The following is a 20,515-nucleotide window of genomic DNA, read 5'->3' on the forward strand; positions in this document are numbered from 1 at the left end:
AGTGCGACGCGGTATCTCTCGGGATAAAGTTAGGTGAGTGCGGAAGTTATTCCGTCGAGCACAGCCGTGCTCATTAATTCCCTACATTCAACAGGTTACCGGGGTTTTAGAGAAACTTTGTTAAGGTAGGATTAATGGATGTGTCCCTTTATGTAATTTGTGTGTACTTTTTCGAACAGTGATCCAATTGATAAAAAATCGTAATTATAGACATGTGAAATTACAATTAATAAAATGTCAGCAATAAAGTAAATTTGAGTATTCTATTATGATTGGAATGATTGATCACGTTCTTGATTTTTCTTGATCTCAATGCCGGAAAAAAACTAATTAGTTGTAAATGGAAATTCGTTAGTTTTAAAGGTTTTAGAAGGGAATCGCTTTATTATTAGGACAGAGGAAGATATTGCGTATTTTAAAAATGATTTCTCTATTTGTAAACCTCAACATATCATACGTAGCTGTTGAAAAATATTTATTAAGGTCACCTTAATCAAACCCATCCAACATTAAAGAATTTACTAATCCAATAAAACTCAATGAGCATTACTTCTTATCGCCCTTATTTCTCACAGCATATGGCAAATTTTTTATTATTAATTTTACGGAAATATTTATTTATAATATAAGCATTAGAAGTTCGTGGAAATACAAAATAAAATCACTTTTAACACGTATATCGTACATAATTATAAAACTTCTCTTAGTTAAAATAAAAGAATTACCTAATTTGTAGATGTATAAAAGTGTCAAAGATTTACGTGAATATTTTTAGAAATGTACAAATTCATAGAAATATAACAACCTCACCTAACCTAATGAAAAAAGTCTAGTTTAGGGATGTTTTCAAGTATATTATTTCAGATGCTGTTCTGGAAATGCCTCCTTCAGGTCTTTATAAAAACAAACCAAAACAAGGTGTCTTTTATATATCCATAGATACAATTTAGTCACTTTGGTGTCATAAGTTTTCCTTGAAAGCGTCGATTTTATATTACAATATAGAGCTTCTTCTGGTCACACACGCTTGACTAGCATTCCAGTACAGAAGAAGATGTACAATTTTATGGCAGAGTAAACCAATATTTCTCGATCATATTCTTCCTGTGACGCCAAAGGCAAATATACAAGTAAAAAAAGACAAAATACGGTCGATGAATTATATCTTATAACACTTCCAATGTCAATATGTTCATTTATAAGATGGATTGATTGGATTACCAAAATGTCGTCACAAAAAGAATCGGAAATTAATTAAGAATCGACTGCTGCACGATTCTTACAAATAAATCGATAAGAAGAAGGACACAGCTAAATTAAATGCTTAAATTAAGAATTGGTTCGATCATCAAGGAAGGACTTAGTATAAAATACCCTCCAATTTATATCGTATCTAGACTAAGTTAGAAAGAATGGACGATTGATAGGAGAGAATTAACCAATTCCAACCTTTTCAGATTAACTGTTACATTTCATCTTATTTTTTCCATTATAAATTAATCTCTCTTTCCTTGTAGAGAATTTTTTTTATAAGAAGCAAACAATTTAGTTAAACAAAAAAGTCAAATGGGTTTTGCTTTTTTTATCGGCGTCTGATTGATAAACGAAGAAGTTTTATTATAAAAGGCAATCATATAAAGTATTTTTCTATTTGAATTCCATGTAGATTATTACCTTAATTTAAAAATTTAAAAGCTTTTTTGTCATCAACAACCTTTGTTAGAGAGAAGAGAATTCATACTATTCACATTTCATCGTAACCATTGAATAAAGTAACTTCACAGCATCAAAACTACTATATATATATATATATATATATATATATATATATATATATATATACTATATAATTTCTTTTGTAAATCTATACCAAAAATAGAAACCTTCGATCGTATTAATTTGAAAAGTAAGACTGTTCGGAAATAGAATATTCATTTTCTTTCTTTGTTGATTATTCAACATAATTTTTCCGTTATCAAATCAAAAAACGAATAAATATACGAAAGATCATGTCAGAGTTTGGCAAAAAGTATTAAATATGTTCAACAATGAATCAACAAAAGAAATAAAGCAAGTATGTATACTAAGACAAAGAAAATAATTGAAAGTCGAACACTGAAAAATGATAAACATTAAAATATCAAAGACCCTTTCCATACATGACATGGTAATGATGGTAGAAGATGAGGAAACCCTGAACTCAAATTGCTGTTTTTGGTCTATATAAAATGAATATTAACCTTCATTAATTTTTTTGGGCCATTAAAGTAACGGACGTGTGAGCTAGTGCATTGGTCTTGATAAAACAACACTTTCTTTTCAGCCACATACGGTCGTTTTGCTTTTGTTTGAACATTGCAACAGTTCGCATAATACTCGACGTTGATAGTTTTTCAAGATAGTCAAAAATTATCCCACGCGCATCTCAAAAAACCGACCCCATGACCTTAACTGCAGATGGAATGGTCTTTGCCTTCTCTGTAGTCGGTGTGAATGCGACCATATTGTTTTCGCTGTACAGTCACATTCTGCCGTAGCGATTCAGAAAGCGTTAACAGTCGTTTTCTTTTTTGTATCATATCATCAAACCCATAAATGATCACCGTTCTTGACACTAATATTTATAATATAGAAAGTGTATATGAAAAATGAATGTCTTTTTCGTTTTTCAAAAGTGAAAAAATTTGTTGTCGAGCATGGTTTTGTACTTCAATAAGAGTTAATATATAAAATGGCGAGTTCTAAGTGTAGAAACTACTTTACATTTGTGGACTTTTTATATTAAACTCACAAAGCCCATATTTATCACTAAAAGTTATGAAAGCTTATCTTCTGTGTTTTGGGTACAAATTTGGTGACCAAGATGATAGTTAGGTCACAATTGCTGTGTTAGTAATGTGGCTATAATGTGAACCGGATAAAAGTTAACATAAGCTCTATATCATTTTTCATTCCTAGTTGGCTGAAACCTACAAATCCGTTTTGTTTATTTTGTCTAACATATTCCGAAAAGCAATTACATTAAATTAAATATCCTTGTTCCTTGTATACCATCTGCACCACTAAGCGACAGTGATACCAACCAAATGAATTAAAAAAAAATTGACTAAATATCTTTAAAAAAAATCCTTTGAATCCGAGAATTCGATTGAACCACAATTCATTCGTTAAAATGAATTTAATTCCTCATTTGTATCTGTGCTTATTGGAACAAAAAGTAAAAATTCCCGTTTATAGATTAAGTGGAAACACGAGAAACAAATGTAATATAGGAGAATGTAAGGTTAGGTATGTGTTTGTTTTTATAAAAACATAACATCATTTAATGAAAGAAGGATGGTGGATGAGAATATTTTTATTAATCAAATTGAATAGGGAAAAGCTCTACTGCAACCGCTCATCATTAAATTTAAATGTGTCGAAGGCTATGGATAAAGAAGATGAAGAGGTTGAATATTGAAAAAAACTGTTTTCATAATTGAAGCTAATTTTGAAGAAAGCACTTTAATTGAACCGCGAATCATGAAAGTGATGATCGACTCACTTTTGAAGGAAATCTAAATCGAAAGGAATTATCAACTTGGATGGGGATGCATAAAACTCCAATGGAGGAGCTTGCCAACTGTACAAAGTCATGGGGTGTCGAAAAGTTATTCAAAATTCACTTATTACATTCACATTTGTATTTCCTCTGAATTATATCAATTCCCAATAAATTGATAATAAAACAGTAAATGATCTTTCAATTCCTTTTAATACTGACAAGATAGTCATAACAAAAAACGGTAGAAACGGCAGTTTTGATAATATCTATTTTTCAAATTCTAAATTTCAAAATTTGTTATAAATTTTTTTACGCAAGTTTATTGATCTAATTTTTGAGATTAACAACATATGACGAAATAGTTTATTCAATAGGTAACCGATCAAAACAGTTTGTGAGGATTTCTTTGAAAGTTCTCACCTAGAAATGTCGATGTTTTCGGACAAACCTAGCTCACTAAAAATGACTTTAATCTCTATAGTATACATCTGATCTTATTTTAATTTCTAACAAAGTATGAATACGGATACATACATACGAGTGTAGTTGAAATTGATAAGATAGTCTCAAATGAAATTATAACAAATACAAACATCTTGAGAGACTTGAGAAAGAAATAAAGCGGAATTTGTTTTTCTCCGGGCGAGGATAGTCGTAATAACTATATAATAAATAATATTTATATACAAACAAGTTGGAAAAGTTGCAGTGTAAAGACATTGGAAAGCAATTACAGCTCCAGTATCCGTTCGAAAATATTTCCGTTCACTGAATGCTAGGTTCGATGGAATATTCATTGTGATTGTGTTTTTGTTCAAACCGATACAATAGTTTTGTAAGGTATTACTTTTGTACCTTAGATGGATAGACGTAGACCAGATCCATTATAAATTACGAACGATCTCAAAACAATACAAAGAAATATAGTTATTAGTGAGAAGGCTGTACGAATAGAAATATAAAAGGCATAGTAAATTTCTGTAGGAACAATTGCGTTCCATATTTCCTATCAATGCTGAAATACTTCATTTGAGAATGCCACTAATTACCTTGAATGACATTGACGGACTTTTCAATTAATATTGTTCGACATATAATCAAAATATTAGCTTTATCTACAAAGGTTAGCACAAAAACACTCTCGAAAAATCGGCAGATATACATGCTCGAGGGTCCATACTTTTTCGCACACTCACGAACATCTATGCGAAAGTACCTTAATACTTACCATTTAGGAGAATGGATAAAAAGGCGCGGGTTCTTGACAAGGAAAAATTAATAAATCTTAAACAAGAGGAAACAGAAATAATTTGTTATTTACTCAAAGATAAAACATAAAAAAGCATGAATAACCCCATCACTAACCAAATCTGTTAGTCAGAAAAATAATTCATAAGTAGAATTAAATAACGATTTTAACAATCATATTTTGAAAATGGAATATTTGAAGGGTAAAAAAAAGAAAAATTCCTTCGATAAGAAGTGCTGCACCCACTGCAACAATAAACACTTCACTGAAAACAGAACAATTTCCAAAAGCAAAAGTAACATACCGATTTCTGAAGCTGAAGATTGAAATAGTATGGAAACTCACTAAACAATTTCATTTATAACAAGCTTAACTAGAGTATTAGGAAAAATTCTGGAAGGTAGATTGAACAAATAATATTTTACTCCCAATTTGGCGATACATTTTTTAGCAAATACTTTTTACAACTCTAGGTCAGGCCGGGGGGTACTTCTGGGACCATCCTCGCACTTAAGCAGCATGATTGCTTTAAGAACTTACATAATGAACAATTACTCATAGACATTTGGAAAGAGATTTGGGCAAATAAAAAAGTGATATTATTGATTACGTAGAGTACATAGTAGAATAGATTGGAATTAATTTTTTCATCTACATGTACATATTCGTCCCACTAAACAGAAGATGATAAAGCAAAATCTCTTAAATAAAGTTATAAGATAAAAACAGTGATTCCTTTGATATATTTTCTCCAACCTAATTGGGATATGTCATTTGAAAACCCCTCTATATTATGAAATGATAGACTTTGCTCATATTGAAAATACGTACTTGAGAATATTTTTTGTTTTAAGGTGCATTTGTTATCATTTTTCTCTTCAAAGCATAAGCGGATTCGTTTAAGCATTTTGTTTTTTTGATTCATTATTTGTATCTTAAATGAACATATCTTGATACTCCTTTATGTTTACATAAATATACGTTTGGTTAGACATAATAATAAAGAACGTTATACAGACATGTAATAATTTTAAGGATAATCAAATCAAAATCAAACTTAATCCATACACTTATCGAATAGAAAAGATGGAATAGATGAAATATAATTTGTGTACGACTCTTTTTTTAAAACCATTCGTTTATATAAATAAAGTATAAACCTGATTTTATATTAATGCTTGTAATCATTTATCGTTGCAAACGATATTAAGGAGTATATAAAACATATTCTCTAAAATCTACTCAACCGCGGCTGTATTTTTAGCTTGGTGTTTATTGTACAATCTGTAGAAGTCATTTAATTCGATAAGTGATGACATCAAAGCGACGTGATGTAAATCCACGATTGAGATTGATAATTAACCAGTAGAAAATATGTAAGCACGTTTGTAGCCCAATATAAAATAATAAAAATACGATGGATGAATTTTATTTCTTTAATATTTTCTATAATAGCAATAATCTATTTCAACTCACATGTGAAGTCGTCTGTCCAGTATCTGTCGTGAAATACGAATATTGAACAACGTACTTGTTTCAAGTTGAAAAATCTGTCAAAAAAGCGCACCAATGATTGAAATGTGTTCATGGTGATAATGCAGTAACTTTGAACACTGTTTTTCTTCTCTTGTGTCATATCCGTAACTTCTACTTGTGTATACAACTGATTAACTCAACGCTGAATCCGAAAGTCATTGTGAGAGAGGCTTTACTAGGCACTATACAATATATGGACAATGGTTTGACTTTTCGCAGAGAAACATCTCACTACACTACGATTTCTATTGTGACAAAATAGGAAGACTTTCTTGTCTTAAAAAGACGTGTCGTATATCAAAAATATATGTTTGATTAGCGGAGCATAATATTTCCAACCACTTTACTCACTGGTAATAGCATCATGTTACCTCTTGCTTTTCCTGAAAATAGAAAATATGCCAAACGTGTCATTATGTCACTATTTCTAATATTGCAAAGGATGCAAGAGTGCAGCTGAATAGAAAATAATTCCATAAATCAATCAAACAAATAAAAACAAAAATGACAAAAAAATTATGATTTCTATAGAGGTTTATCTATAGAATTTATCCAGATCTTCTTCTTTTCATGCCGTCTTCTCTTGAAGGCTGAAGCCAGAATTTCTACTTCCTGTCGATGCCTTTCTTTCCCTTTACTCTGCCCTGCATTATGCTCTGTAGTAGTAGGTATTTATCGTTGCGTAAGTAGTACTAGTACTAGTAGTAAGTACTTCGTCGTTGGTGATTCTGTCAGTCCAGGGTATCTTCAGAATGCGTCTATAGAGCCACATCTCAAATACATCAAGTTTTTTGATAGTTTGGGCTTTCAAGTCCAAGTTTTCACTCCGTACAGCAATACTGACCCCACATAACATTTCATGAATCCTATTCTGACGTGGAATTTTAGACTTCTATTTGAAAACATTGAAGAGTACTTGACAAATGCCTTTCGAACCATTTCAATTCTGATCTTCATTTCTTCGTCTGAATCCATTTAAGCGTTGAGTGTAATATATTGGTTTTCACTTATAACCGTGAATTTAGTTTTCTCAATATTTCTAGTGAGTCCTACACTTTCACATTCTCGATTGATTCTCTCTTATAGGATTTGAAGATCTTCAGTATCATCGGTAGTATCATCGGCGAATCTTAAGTTGTTGATGTTCCTCATGTCTCTCCTCTAGCACTTTCTGAAAAACAAACTAAGAATATAGATTAAATAGTTGTAGAGAAAGAATGCAACTTTGGCGAACTCCCTTTTGAATTATCCAGATAGAGTTAATAAAGGCAAACTTAAAATGTGATCAAACTCCAAAACTAAGTAGATAGGTTCGAGGAAATCTAAGGCGATTTTTAAATATTGTACCAAATATGTTTTTAAAAGAAAAATGAGTATGTGATTTTCCTGTCTGTCCAACCCATTATAAAATTAATAAATGTTTCGAATTCATACGAGTCTCAATATTGTTATAATTGAATATAAACATTCTTTCAAATTTGGAATTTCATTCAGATCTGTTTCTTAAGTTCAATATTTACAATATTTTTTGCAAAGATTTCATTTTGATATATTGTTTTTGCTTTGACATTTAGTTTTCCAAAAAAAAATCTAATGGGTTAGAAAAATGTCATGTCTATTACATTTTATAAACGGAGCGCGCTTATATTTGGGTAGATTTTCTAATACAATATTCACTGGTATCAAGTTACATCATGAAAAAAATTTGAAGAATGCTATTAGATAATTAGTCCATTGCTCGCCAAGGGCAGTAATTTGGAGGAGATTAATTAAAAAATCTTGACATATCTTCAATAAAATATTTCACTTACTTACGAGTAAGGGTAATTTATAATTTATCGTCACCTTGTAAATTGTATAGATTCTTGTTAGAAACTATTAAACGCGTCAAGAGTAGAAGCTTGGATTCAAGAGAGTCAAATGTCAGTATCGAAAGGATCGTGGATTACGTTGCCGTAATCATAATTAAACAACCATACCAACGCCTCGGTGTGCTATGTCAAGAATTGTGTCTTAAATGTATGCGTAACATTCAATCGAACCAATAAATTCTATCTTCATGTTTTAATTAAGCTCCAAACAATATTTTTGTCTTAAAGCTATCAAACTTTCAGCCCATTTTCTTGAAAGTTTCGTTTAATACATTATTTTGAAATGAAGATATACTGTTAAAGATATTATTGTGACTCTTCTCAAGGAAAAGCAGCCATTAATGATTGTGATTGGTATTATTTTGTCAAATTATTTTAAAACCGTTGATGATGTTGATCTCTCAACAATGGTATTGCAACTGATGAAGAGGCCCTGAAAATAAGAAAATGACCCGTCCACTCTTCAATTATTCTTTCTTTGTATTCTCAATAATAGTTGTTGTACATTTGAATTAATAATCTTTGTGAATATCTACCATTTTCAATTTTTTTTTTCTTTCGAACGACTGCTTTTTGAATTTTCTTAGTCACGTCCTTCTAAAATGAAATTGCAGCTAGTTCTGGAAAGGAACAAATGATCTTAGTCTTCAGTTTTTATTTTGAAAGCCTCTCATGAACAGCTTCTTCCATTTTAAGACCTACGTACAAAGTTTTTGACGCCGAAAGCTGGTTATCTATCGAAAATGGAATTGCAACTAATAAACTGAGTGTAAAAAAATGTATATTAAGTTTTCAATTTTTTATTTCTTTATTAAATTTGCAAGTACAGCTATCTACCTTCTTCCGCCAATTTATTCTTAAATGTTTGCTGTTAACCGACAATTTCTTTCGTTGTTGCCAATAACTCATTTCAAATACAGCTCTAATTATACCTCCACATTTCCGATAATCAAGGAGACAGTGGACAAAGTGGTCAAACCATTTAGATGTGGTTGAATATTCTTAGAGCGCAATTCCGTGTGTACGTACAAACAAGTTGATTACGATCCGTTCAAATACACAATTCCTTTTGCTTTTACTGGCCCACTATTTAATTTTAGAAACAAAGTAACAGATAAATGGAACCTTCAATATTCTAATTTAAGTTTCCTTTGGCAATTTTCATGCTTAGAATTTCTCCAAATAAAAATTTGTCAAAGTATACACGGTCTAAAATAAGCATGCAATAGCAAATACCGGATGTAATAAGTTGTATTTGATGATGTCTAATCATAAACCGCAAATTACATCATTTATTTGGGTGAGAAGATGTAATTTCATGATGACAAATAAATCCTCCAACGAATAGTTTTCAAGATATAAAAATAAGCGATCTTGCAACACCAAGAACACCACAAACAAGTATGTTGGTGACATCAAAAGTATTGAAAAGTAGGGAAATTCTACTGTAACGAAACTTCCTCCAGTGTCGTGGAAAGCTAATCTAAGTGCTTTGGTTTAAATTTTTTTTTCTCAGGATATTCTTTGTAAAGTATTTAAACTCATCGATGAATCACCCTGTGGATATCAGTAATATCACTTCACATAAATCTGAAGATAGTAGATGTGTGTATAAATAACCAAAGATTTATGGGTCTGTTTACCCAACAAGGAAATTTGAAAAATATTCTTATTTCTTCAACCATGAGCGAACAATGTTTGCGTTAAAGAAAATTAATTAGGTTTCTTGGATAAATTATTTCCATTTTTGTGCGATTACTGCAGAAGATGAAAGAGATCGTATATCTGGAAGGAATAAACTGCAAATGATAAAATGAATATTTCCAGAACGTTGAATTATTTATTTCTGGCTTGAAATGTTTGTTTGATTTACTTGGTTACTCATTCGAGCTAAAGATATGATGCGTTGAACTGGGCTAACATCACGGAATATTTCTTAAGTTTATACCTGAGCTTGGTATTAATAAATGTTAAATCAATCTCAAGGTAGATGCATATTATTTCATGTTATAGTCCACGGTACGTCGAGATATGTTTAATTCGGTGACACGGCTCGGTTATTTTCGCCTAGACTGTGAAGACTTGCGATCAATCCATGAGTTTTAACCGATTGTTCCTTGGTTTTATCAACACTTACATTTGTGAGGAAGAAAACAATTCGTATACGAACTTCACAAAAAGATGTCTTGGTCCAAAAAATACAAATCACAGCCCGTTATTGCGTCTTACAGGACTAACTGGGACTTAACTACAATCATAAACACAAAGTTTTACTTTATCGATCTCACTGATAAAATATAAGTAACGATAGTATAAAGTCAACAAATGACGGACACTATTATTTTTGGTTTGTAAGACACTGTTTCGACCTTTTCTTGACAATATGAAAGAAAAATTTGTTAAAATTAATTATTTTCACATTTTATGAATGAATTATGGGAAGAGCAAAAACTTTTGTGGAATATATGAAATACAGGAAATGCAGTGATGAACCCTATCAGTATTTAGGCCCAAATATCAATAACTATTTGTATAGCATCATCCGACTTTTCTTTTTCATATCGTAATTAAATACGCTTTATTTGTAGATGTTTCGTTAACGTATTACCGCGAGAATAAGACAATAGTGAAGAATCAAGTATACAGTCCACTGTGATTTCAAAGATGAATACAAGAAATTATTCGCAAAAGCTAATGAGGAGAAAGATATTTTGGCATCAGACAGCATAAAACCTAATAATAAATATTCAATCCACAAACAAAGTATCTTTCAAAATAGTCAGGCCAACACCGTTGTTGAATGTCTCGACTGCTGTGAAAATACTATATTTGGAGATAATTCTGTTAAATAATCACAATCTCTACCTCTTTCCAATAATAATGTTGCCCGTCGAATTGATGATATAGCCAAAAACATACAGCATCAAATCTTTGAAAAATTTGGTGTTGAATTTTCTACTCAGCTTGACAAAGCAACGGATAGCAATAATGACGCATTGCTGAAAGTGATAGCACCCGTTTTGTTTGTTATTTTAGATAAAACGGTGGAAAAATTGCGTCAGATATGCACCTTCATTTATTCATCAATGCAAATGCTTTGTATCTTATTAACCAAAATCCAACTTGAAAACATGAATTTCAAACAACTTTCCAATGGATATGAATCTCCAATCTGCCCACATATTCGTACATTTATTCTTTAATCGTCATATTCCATAAAACGAATAATCTCTGTATGAAAGTGATACTTCAGTCAACAATACATTTTGTGTTAAATAAAGTACCCACTTCACTTTGACTTCGGATTCTATATCCACATTCCAACAATATCAAAACTTCGATACTCTGCTTTTCTCACAATACCAATTTCGTTTAATGAATCAAAGGGAACACTTCCAGTATATAAATTGATCTATCAGATGTTTCAATTTAATTCTGTATAACTGTGCTAAAAACAGGAAAATTCGAATATGATACTTTAAAAAATGCAGGACCATCTTTTAAGTAAAAGTAGTCAACACCAAGTTTACTAATTTCAATTTTGAATTTATAAGCTTGTTGACAAATACTCAGATAGGAAGGCTCATAATATGTGAATACATCCGGGGATATATTATTTTAATAGTCTATGTTATCAAAAATCCTCATCATACAGCGATACAAGATGTATCTGTTTCAATACCTCAGATACAAACCAATTCTGAGTCTGACTTATTTCTTTTATTAATAATAATCATCATAATTATGTTAAATGTACAGAATTTCACATTCAGTCTAGCAACAGTGAAAAACTTCTCCATTTCTTTTTCGCTGTCCTTTCCGCTACTTGTAATTAATCATTCAGGTACTGTCGGTTTGATAATAACATTTTCAATGTTAACCACGTATCGAATGCATTCTTGCTACAATTTTTATCGACAGCCACGTTTCTAATTTAATTTACAGGCGTTTACGCTTCTAAAAGAATTAAGTACGCAAAAATAAGGAGTCAAACTTAACACTGTATCTCCTTTCTTTCTTCCAGTGTAATCCACAAAATATGTTTTGGAAATTTCTCCTCAACAAATCTTTCTTTGTCTCACCAATAACATAGTTGTCCGCTATATTTGTTAGCAAGTGATTTTCGGTTTGACGGTACAAGCTACTGAGCCTCATACAACTACTATAGCATCTACAAATGTGTCCACGGACAGAAGGAACGATTTCAATTTAAGCTGTACTTTTGTTTATTGCAATATTTATACTTTTCGCTAAACAAGGCAATAATCAAATTTATCCATAGTGAATCACTAATTCTAATATTCAAACGTCTATAGTTTAATTTTTACAAATGATAGTGAATAAAAATTTAAGTAATAATCAAACTAATAGCAGAAAAATAATTCTTGACATAAAGATAAAATTACTGATAAAAACATTAATGTCACTATTATAAAAAGCGTAGAGTGCTTTGTGCGAAATAGAAACTACACCACACTCTTATAATAGTGATATTAATTTTCTCATCAGTAATTTTATTCTCATATCAAGTTTGTAATCTGTAAAAAAATAGCTTAATAAAACAAAACAATTAATAATTAAAGCAGTTCTTAAAATGAAACGCATCACAAGTATTGTAATATTATTATCAAGTAAAAGGATATATTTCATTTTCCGTACACTATAGTGTACTCCAGTACCGAAAGGATTAGTGTAATTAGCTGTGGAAACTATTAAACTTCATCAAACAAACTGCGAACTATTAACCCTATCAAGAAGCGCTTACATCAAAAGGATTAAATAAGCCGCCCTTTTTATGTAGACGTACTAAGTTATATCATTAATCATCTGGATTGAAGCAAAACTTAGATACCAACGTCGAAAGTAATTGAGGCTCTTGTGTAACTAACTGTGAAGTTTTGTTGGGGTGAACACGGTAAATTTGAACGTAAATTTTTTCCAGCTTAAAGGTAGCAGTGGATTTTGAATCTATGCATGTTCCTCACGAAACTGTAATGAGTTGATGCAAAAACGGTTTCATCCCTATAAAAAATCCACGAAAATAATGGGTATCACTCCCAAACTCATTATATTTCACTGCAGTGCCACTACAGTGTTAACAGACTCTCTACCGTTGTGGGTAATTTTACTTTAACAATGTGAGCTTAAAGGTTATGTATCAATCTGTTGAATCTTCGGAGGATGTAAAACGATCAGTATCTTGATAAATAACTAAAAACGAAGTGAGCGATTCTTTAGGAAAATATTTGAATCGAAATACAGCATGTGATCCGGCTTACCAATAACTGATACCTTCTCCAAATGTATTAAGCTCAGAAGAAAAAATAAAGAGGGAACCAGATGTTCATGGGAACATGCTGCTCATGAAGCGAGGTAGCAATTTGGAAACAGCGATAATCAAAATACCAAGGAGTATATTATGGAAGAGCCTAAGAAGAAGAAACATAACCAAGAACTTGAGAAGAAACATTGCCAGTACCAGAAAGTATGATAGAGTGAGAAAAACAGAGAATATAAATGTTATACAAGACACACAACGTATAACTTAATGATAATAGGGTGAAAATTTTCTATTTTTTAGTATAATAATGATAATAAATTGTGCTATGCAAGCTAATAGATGTGGCCATATGTTGATGCTTCCGTTATAATGAGATCACAATTTTCTGGATTATTTTCCAAATATAATTCTAATAAATGCGAGATATTACATCAAACCAAAATGTGAATTATTTATAACAATCTTGCTGTATATTACCAGTGTTTAAATCAAACCTAGTGTCAATTTCTGTTTTGATTGCTCCTTTTACATTAATTGTTTTAATTTTGTGATGCGCTAGATCCATTTGAAACTGTGCATATGAAGATTATCTTTTATCATGTACTTAATCCAGTTTATCTCGCATGTATTGTCCTTTTATTTTGACTTTACATAACTGGGGAATGATATTGTTAATATTTTGTTTCCTTTGTTTGTGTGAGTTTTGTCAGGTAGCTTTAAACGCCTTGAAGTTCTAGTAGCGTTTCTTTTAGGTCTCTTGTTGAATGGTATTAGGTTGATGCTTCTATAATTTGGAAAACTTAAGAGCTCGCATGTCTCTTAATAAGTACTTCAGCACATGAAACAAGTGGGTACCAAAGTTAGCTTTTAATTTGTCAGTTTTTGGTTGTCAGAAGTTTTCCTGTTTGTCTACATTTACCTCGCGGAACAGATTAGCTCTATGCGACTTCTTCGATTCTTCCCAACTTCCCAACTTTCAACATACTTTCCTCACATTGGGAAGCCCACAATGGAGCAAATGAAAGCCATTATGACAGAAGCCTTATATAAGTGAACCCATTATTATATTTAATCTGAGAATATCCGTATTGTCGTCCAGCACAGTACTTTGAAGAAGTCAATTACAGCATTGTTGTACATCATATTTCATTCATAAAATGACTTCATGTATTATTATTCCTCGTATGTTGATATTCTTATATTTGATATATTGTTACCCTTATCAAATTTTGAAAAAAAACTATTTATGTGGGGAAAACTGATTGAAGCCATTCAATTATCGATTGTCATCACGAAATGATAAATTCGATCTTGTGATTTTTTATTCTAGTTATGTAGATGTAAATTTTTTGTCTCGCGGATAATTGGCATAAATGAAATTCCATGCTTTCGAATATCGCCGGTGAGTATTCAGGTGCGAAAATTTCTCCGAATAAAACAGACACACGAAATCTAATAAGATAAAAAAGAGAATGCAGGTTTCAAAAGCTTATTGAAAATTCTTATTCATCGTTCAGAATACGAATCAAATCAAATAGAGTTACACGCAACAATAGACGTGAACGACTTGATGGGATCAAAATTATCTAACAGTGAAATTCCAAATTTGAAGAATATTGGAAATATATTTCAAACCCATGTATTGGTTTGGTTACTTATCCAATCCATATTCCAATATGAAAAGGGCACCCTACCAAATTCGACCACTTTGGTGTATTGTTAATATATTCGTGGGAAAAAATCGACTCAGACGGCACTCTAGCAATCGCAAGGCAAAAAACTGTATCAGTTGGATGCGGTTCTGAAAGAAAAAAGTGCACATTCGAGAGAAATAACCGTTTCACTTTCAGCATATCGCAAAGAAATCGGGCCCTCACTGGTGTTCAAGTTCAACAAGAGCTCAGACATACCCAAAAAATGGCTATATGTGGCTGGACAGTAAGAAGAAAGCTTAAGGTAACTAACTTTGAGCCAAAAATAACCCTAGCCTACGTTGCCTGTATGTTAATGATAGAAGAGAACAAGTCTACGACCTTGGGAAAGATTTGCGCAGTAGACGGAGCTTAATGGCGAACCTATACATAGAAGAAATCACTTGTTTCCCTACACCAGTTTCATCGCGTATCTTCAGGTAATTCAGAAGTATTAACAGGATGTTGAAATTGCCGCTATAGATTGGCCAGCGAGTAGCCTGAACTTAGATCCTATCGAGCATATATGGGATGAGCTTAAAACAAAGTTCGGGCTAGAAATAACGCCACAAAATCGTAATTGAATATCTTTCCCACTAAAGAATAAAATAGCATCGAACAAGATCTAGTATAAAAACTTATCTGATCCATGAAAAAGCGATTGAAAGATGTTATTTATAGGTTAATTTCAAATATATTATTATTTTGACTAATTTGAGCTTGTATTTTCTCACTGTTAATCATTATTATTTCTTTACATGGAGAAATAACTGAATAACAACTAAAACTAAGGGATTTAAGATGCCAAAATCAAAAAAGGAATGGGAGACACAAATTTGTTTCTAGTTTTTGACTTCGAGAATGCGACTTGAGTCGATTTTTTGTTCACGAATGTATTAAAGGTATCCCATTAGCAGTCATTTTAGTATAAAGTTACAAATCAAGAGCCAAACAAGCGTACTAAATGTTTAAATTTATCTAGGGGGATACTGTAGTAACTTTGGAGACCTCGCAAATGGTACTTAGAACATTAAGGTAATAGTCATTATTTTATCGGCCAGATTTCACCTCAAGCTCTTATCTCCGACCTTTACAAGAGAGAACTGGAACTGAAAGAAGACTTTCTCTTCCATTATAATAACGAACCGTCCTGTTGACTCGCAATCTTTTGACTTTTGAAATATTACTCTTTGTCCATATTCGCTGTACTTACCTTGTTCAACCCTATCGTACTGGACCTTTTCAAAAATAAAAAAAAATGTGATATAACGACGATTCCAGAAGAGATCCAAAGAGTCGGAGAAGAAGATATCAAGGAACATTTTGCCTAATTTTCCTCTTCTTGTCATTTCTGTACCTTTCTTCGAAATTGGGAAAGAGATTCCACTTTCAATACTTCTGAGAAATCAAAAATTATTATTATTATAAGGCAACGGTGATGTAGATGATTGCAGCTAGTTAGGCCTCCGTGAGAGGCCCATCATAGTTTAGAAACACCTCATTTTTAACGAAATCTGCACCCTTCTGTCTACTTGTAGTACTATAATAAATGTCGGATGTACTCATACAATTACCTAGTTATTATTCTAGGAAAAATGTAGAACAGAATTTTATATTAGTGAATATATATGCATAAACCCATTTCAAAACCCGTTCATTCACAAATTGACATAGAGTTCCGAAAGGTCAGTAATCCAATAAAGAATTCTTATCATTTTTTGTGATAAAAAGGAAACTTTCCCATTACCAAAGTGTGACGACATAATTATATAAAAAATGGTTACCGCATACAAATCTCGAAGGTATACACTTTTAGATATAATGAAATAGTCGAAGCTCTTTAGAAAATTCTGTTTTCACTTGAATTCGTCGGCCTTGGGGAATAACGAATGAGTGGAAGATATGCTCGACTAGTTTTTCAAAGATATTTCCGTCTTCTTAAAAGCTCGTACGTTCGAGATAACAGCAATTAAAAAGAACCGGTGGGAAATGTCTCAACTTTCAAAATTTCCATTTTCTGGATAATTAAAAACAAACAGAATAATAAGAATATTGATGGCGTGTTTTTGGAAAAGATTAATTTATAAAAATTTATAAAGCGCTTCACATTAGTCGCGTAAGAACTTTGTGAGAAGCTTAATATACTTCGTCATTCAAGCTCATGTTTCAATTTTTATTCTATTTTTGGGCTTTTTATACGTATGTGAAGAATTTCGTATGAGCTATTCTCATGATAATGCCTTAAAAAATTACTCAAGAAATGGTTAGAACAGTTGTTGTAACTTCTATCAATTTTTTCATAAACTTGGACTAAATAAAAGCTGGTTATATAAATATAGTGAGAACTGGTTAGGAGAATCTAAGTATCAAGACTGTTTAGCTGCTGTTGAAAGCTTGTCAGTATTGAATGATGTTACAGATCGAGGCATTAAACTAATTTAAGAGTACAACGATTTGTTTACATAAGATGAAGAACAGAAACAATCCCTATTCAAATCTTAGAGGAAAAGGCATTAAAATACGAAAGAAAGCTTGCTTAAGGCTTTGAGTGACTAAATATTAAAACAGTTTATACTGATGTAATTCTAAAATTAAAATATCAATTTGAATATCTTTTATTTTTTCATTCAATAGACAAAATGAACTTGGCAAAGTTTTGAATTAAAATTTATGTTTATTGTTATTTTGATCAAATATTGTTATTTTTGTTGATATGAGCTCTATAATTTTTTATATTCCGAATAAAATTGTATGTTTTTTCTAAAAAATTCCCAAAAAATTGATGATACCGAAAAGTTAACTTCGATCGTGTAGAGTCACGTTTATTTTGTAGTGAAAAAAAAAATGTTTCCAGTGACTTTTAATCAAAAAGAAGTTTTTTAGGGGGCGTCGCAAACAATTTTGAACGATCACCTAAAAGTGAAACTATGAATATAACTCGATTTAAACTCTTCAAAAAGTTAACACCATGTATTCCCTGGCACCATCTAAGCCTTACGCGTCTGATCCATAGCTATTTATTTGATGCTAAACCTGAACCTAAATGTGACAACTGCAATTGCATATTGACTATAAAACAAATAATCGCAGAGTGTCCATCTATCATCATATATTGAATAGTAATACTTAACTTGTACTTCCAAAAAAATTCAATAGCTAATAACCAGGATATGGTTGATGCGAATTTTGTAATAAGAAAATATTTTTCATGAACTCCATTGAAATCACTCACAAACTGTCCTGACTTTGAATCACTCTAAGTTTTCTTCATCAAATTTACGAAATGTAACTAAAAAAAAATCCAAATTCAACGAATCATAAAAAATAAATCTCTAACAATAATTACTTTTTATTTATAAGCAATTTATCAAAACAGTGTCTTCAAACTTATAGACGATACCTTAGAACAAAATTAAAATGGTGTAAATAAACGGTTTAGATTTATAATTATGAATCACTGATAAATAATACCAGTTCATTAATTCACTGAATGTTTTAGTAAATCATAGTGTTAAGATTGATTATAAATAAACTTTTAAATAGTACAAAGTTATATATTGGAAACGAATACTATATAAAAATAGTTCATAAACATTATACCTAACTAGAGAGTTGGATCATGAATTGAAAAAACCGAGAAATGAGTTAAAGATAAAAGATTATCTCTTCAGTAAAATAACAGAACAATGAAATCTATCTCAAGCTATAAGAATATTTTTTTGTCAACATATATCTCACTTTTTTCAGATAAATACGAGGTTTACTACCTGAGTTTTGAGATAGATAAATTACAACAAATGTTTATAATTGTATATGACTTTATCAATTAAATCAATCAATTCACCTGAACATACATGAAGTTATGTTTATTATTATTATAATTATTGAAATTACTAAATAATTAATGAAATGACAGTCAACTTCAATCGGCTTTAATGAACTGTTAATCAACAAGGTCTGATAAAAGTAGAATTCACCCGAACATATATGAATTTATGTAATTCGACCTCAATAGACATCAGAAGATATTAATCGATATGAAGTGACAGTCGACAAGCTTGTATACCAATTATCTATATATAAGATGTATCCCTTCACTATATAGAACTAAAACATGTTATTTTAACGCTTTAACTGCTTCTTCAGGTGTAGAAACGTTGACCTTGCAATTTATTGTTGATCTGCGAGAATGGGAAAAAATCAAAGACTATACGGTGGATGATCCATCAATTCAATGTTTTGACTGTTCAGTTTTTTCAAATTGAGCGGTTTCCAGCGGAAACAAATTTTTTAACAGCCAGATGTTCATGCAATATTGAATGTATGCGAGTGGAACTAATGCTCAAGTACACCTCAATCTCACGGTATGTTACATAACGATCTTGCAAAATCAGTTCACGCTCATCATCGATGTTTTCCAGAACAACCGCCGATTTTGGTCGACCTTTACAAAATTCATTCTGTAGCTAAGTGCGACCACACTTGAATTCGTAAAACCAGCGAAATGCGGTGGATTGAGATAGTGCTTTACCACCAAAAGTCAAAGCGACTTTATTGATACATGAATGTTGGTTAGGTTAGATTAGGTGAGGTTGGTTTACTGCACGTGGAAAATCAAGGTGAATATTTCAAGTACCTGTAAATAACTCAAATAGAACTTGTATGATAAGATGTACTGAGTATTCACACACACATATTCACAAATCAGCCCTCGTACAAAATTTGCCTTGAACAAGCACAGGAAAATGCCAAATTTTCATAGCCATTTCGTTATCCTCCAACCAATAAGGTTGCAGGTAGATTAATGTAGCCAAATAGTGTCTTCTAAAACGTAGCAAAGAGTCCTTTAGTTCTCAGAGACGAAATGTAACTAAAGAGAAAACGCAAACTCATCCAAAAATTGATACAGATTTTAACGAATTTTATCGTTTTCGTATTTTTATTATTCAAATTCGTACGTAAGTAGTTGTCTTGCAAAAAACTATTTTTTATAAAAATTTCTAACGTATATTACATGAATATTTGTTGAATTCCTATATCTACTCCATTTATAAGGGTTAAATGAGGAAGATGACGTAATTATGTAAATGAGACCAACACACTTTCTAATTGAGTCATTTATTGATTTATTGATACTTTCATTCATAAATTGTTGAGAGGTTGTTCCAGACATTTTATTTACAGACCTCGGATATAATTAAAACTTGAGCCGAATGCATGAATGAAATTTTAAAATCAAAAATGTTTCTGTGACCCATATGTTTATAAATATACAACTGTTTTATTAAGAAGTATGAAAATATCTTCATAAATTACGACCAAATATTTTTATTGGTTAAAAAC

At 31.3% G+C, this 20,515-nt stretch overlaps 1 protein-coding gene across 1 annotated transcript in view; it reads left to right on the forward strand.

Annotated features, from left to right (window-relative positions):
• The window catches only part of LOC130441806 (vasoactive intestinal polypeptide receptor 2-like), a 106,600-nt gene continuing 86,085 nt past the window's right edge, over window positions 1-20,515 (forward strand). The window contains exon 1 of the mRNA XM_056775601.1: window positions 1-125. The gene's annotated coding sequence lies outside the window, so the exon portion shown is untranslated. The remainder of the gene's footprint in view (window positions 126-20,515) is intronic.

The sequence above is a fragment of the Diorhabda sublineata genome, chromosome 3 (genome assembly GCF_026230105.1).
Source record: "Diorhabda sublineata isolate icDioSubl1.1 chromosome 3, icDioSubl1.1, whole genome shotgun sequence".
NCBI lineage: Eukaryota > Metazoa > Arthropoda > Insecta > Coleoptera > Chrysomelidae > Diorhabda > Diorhabda sublineata.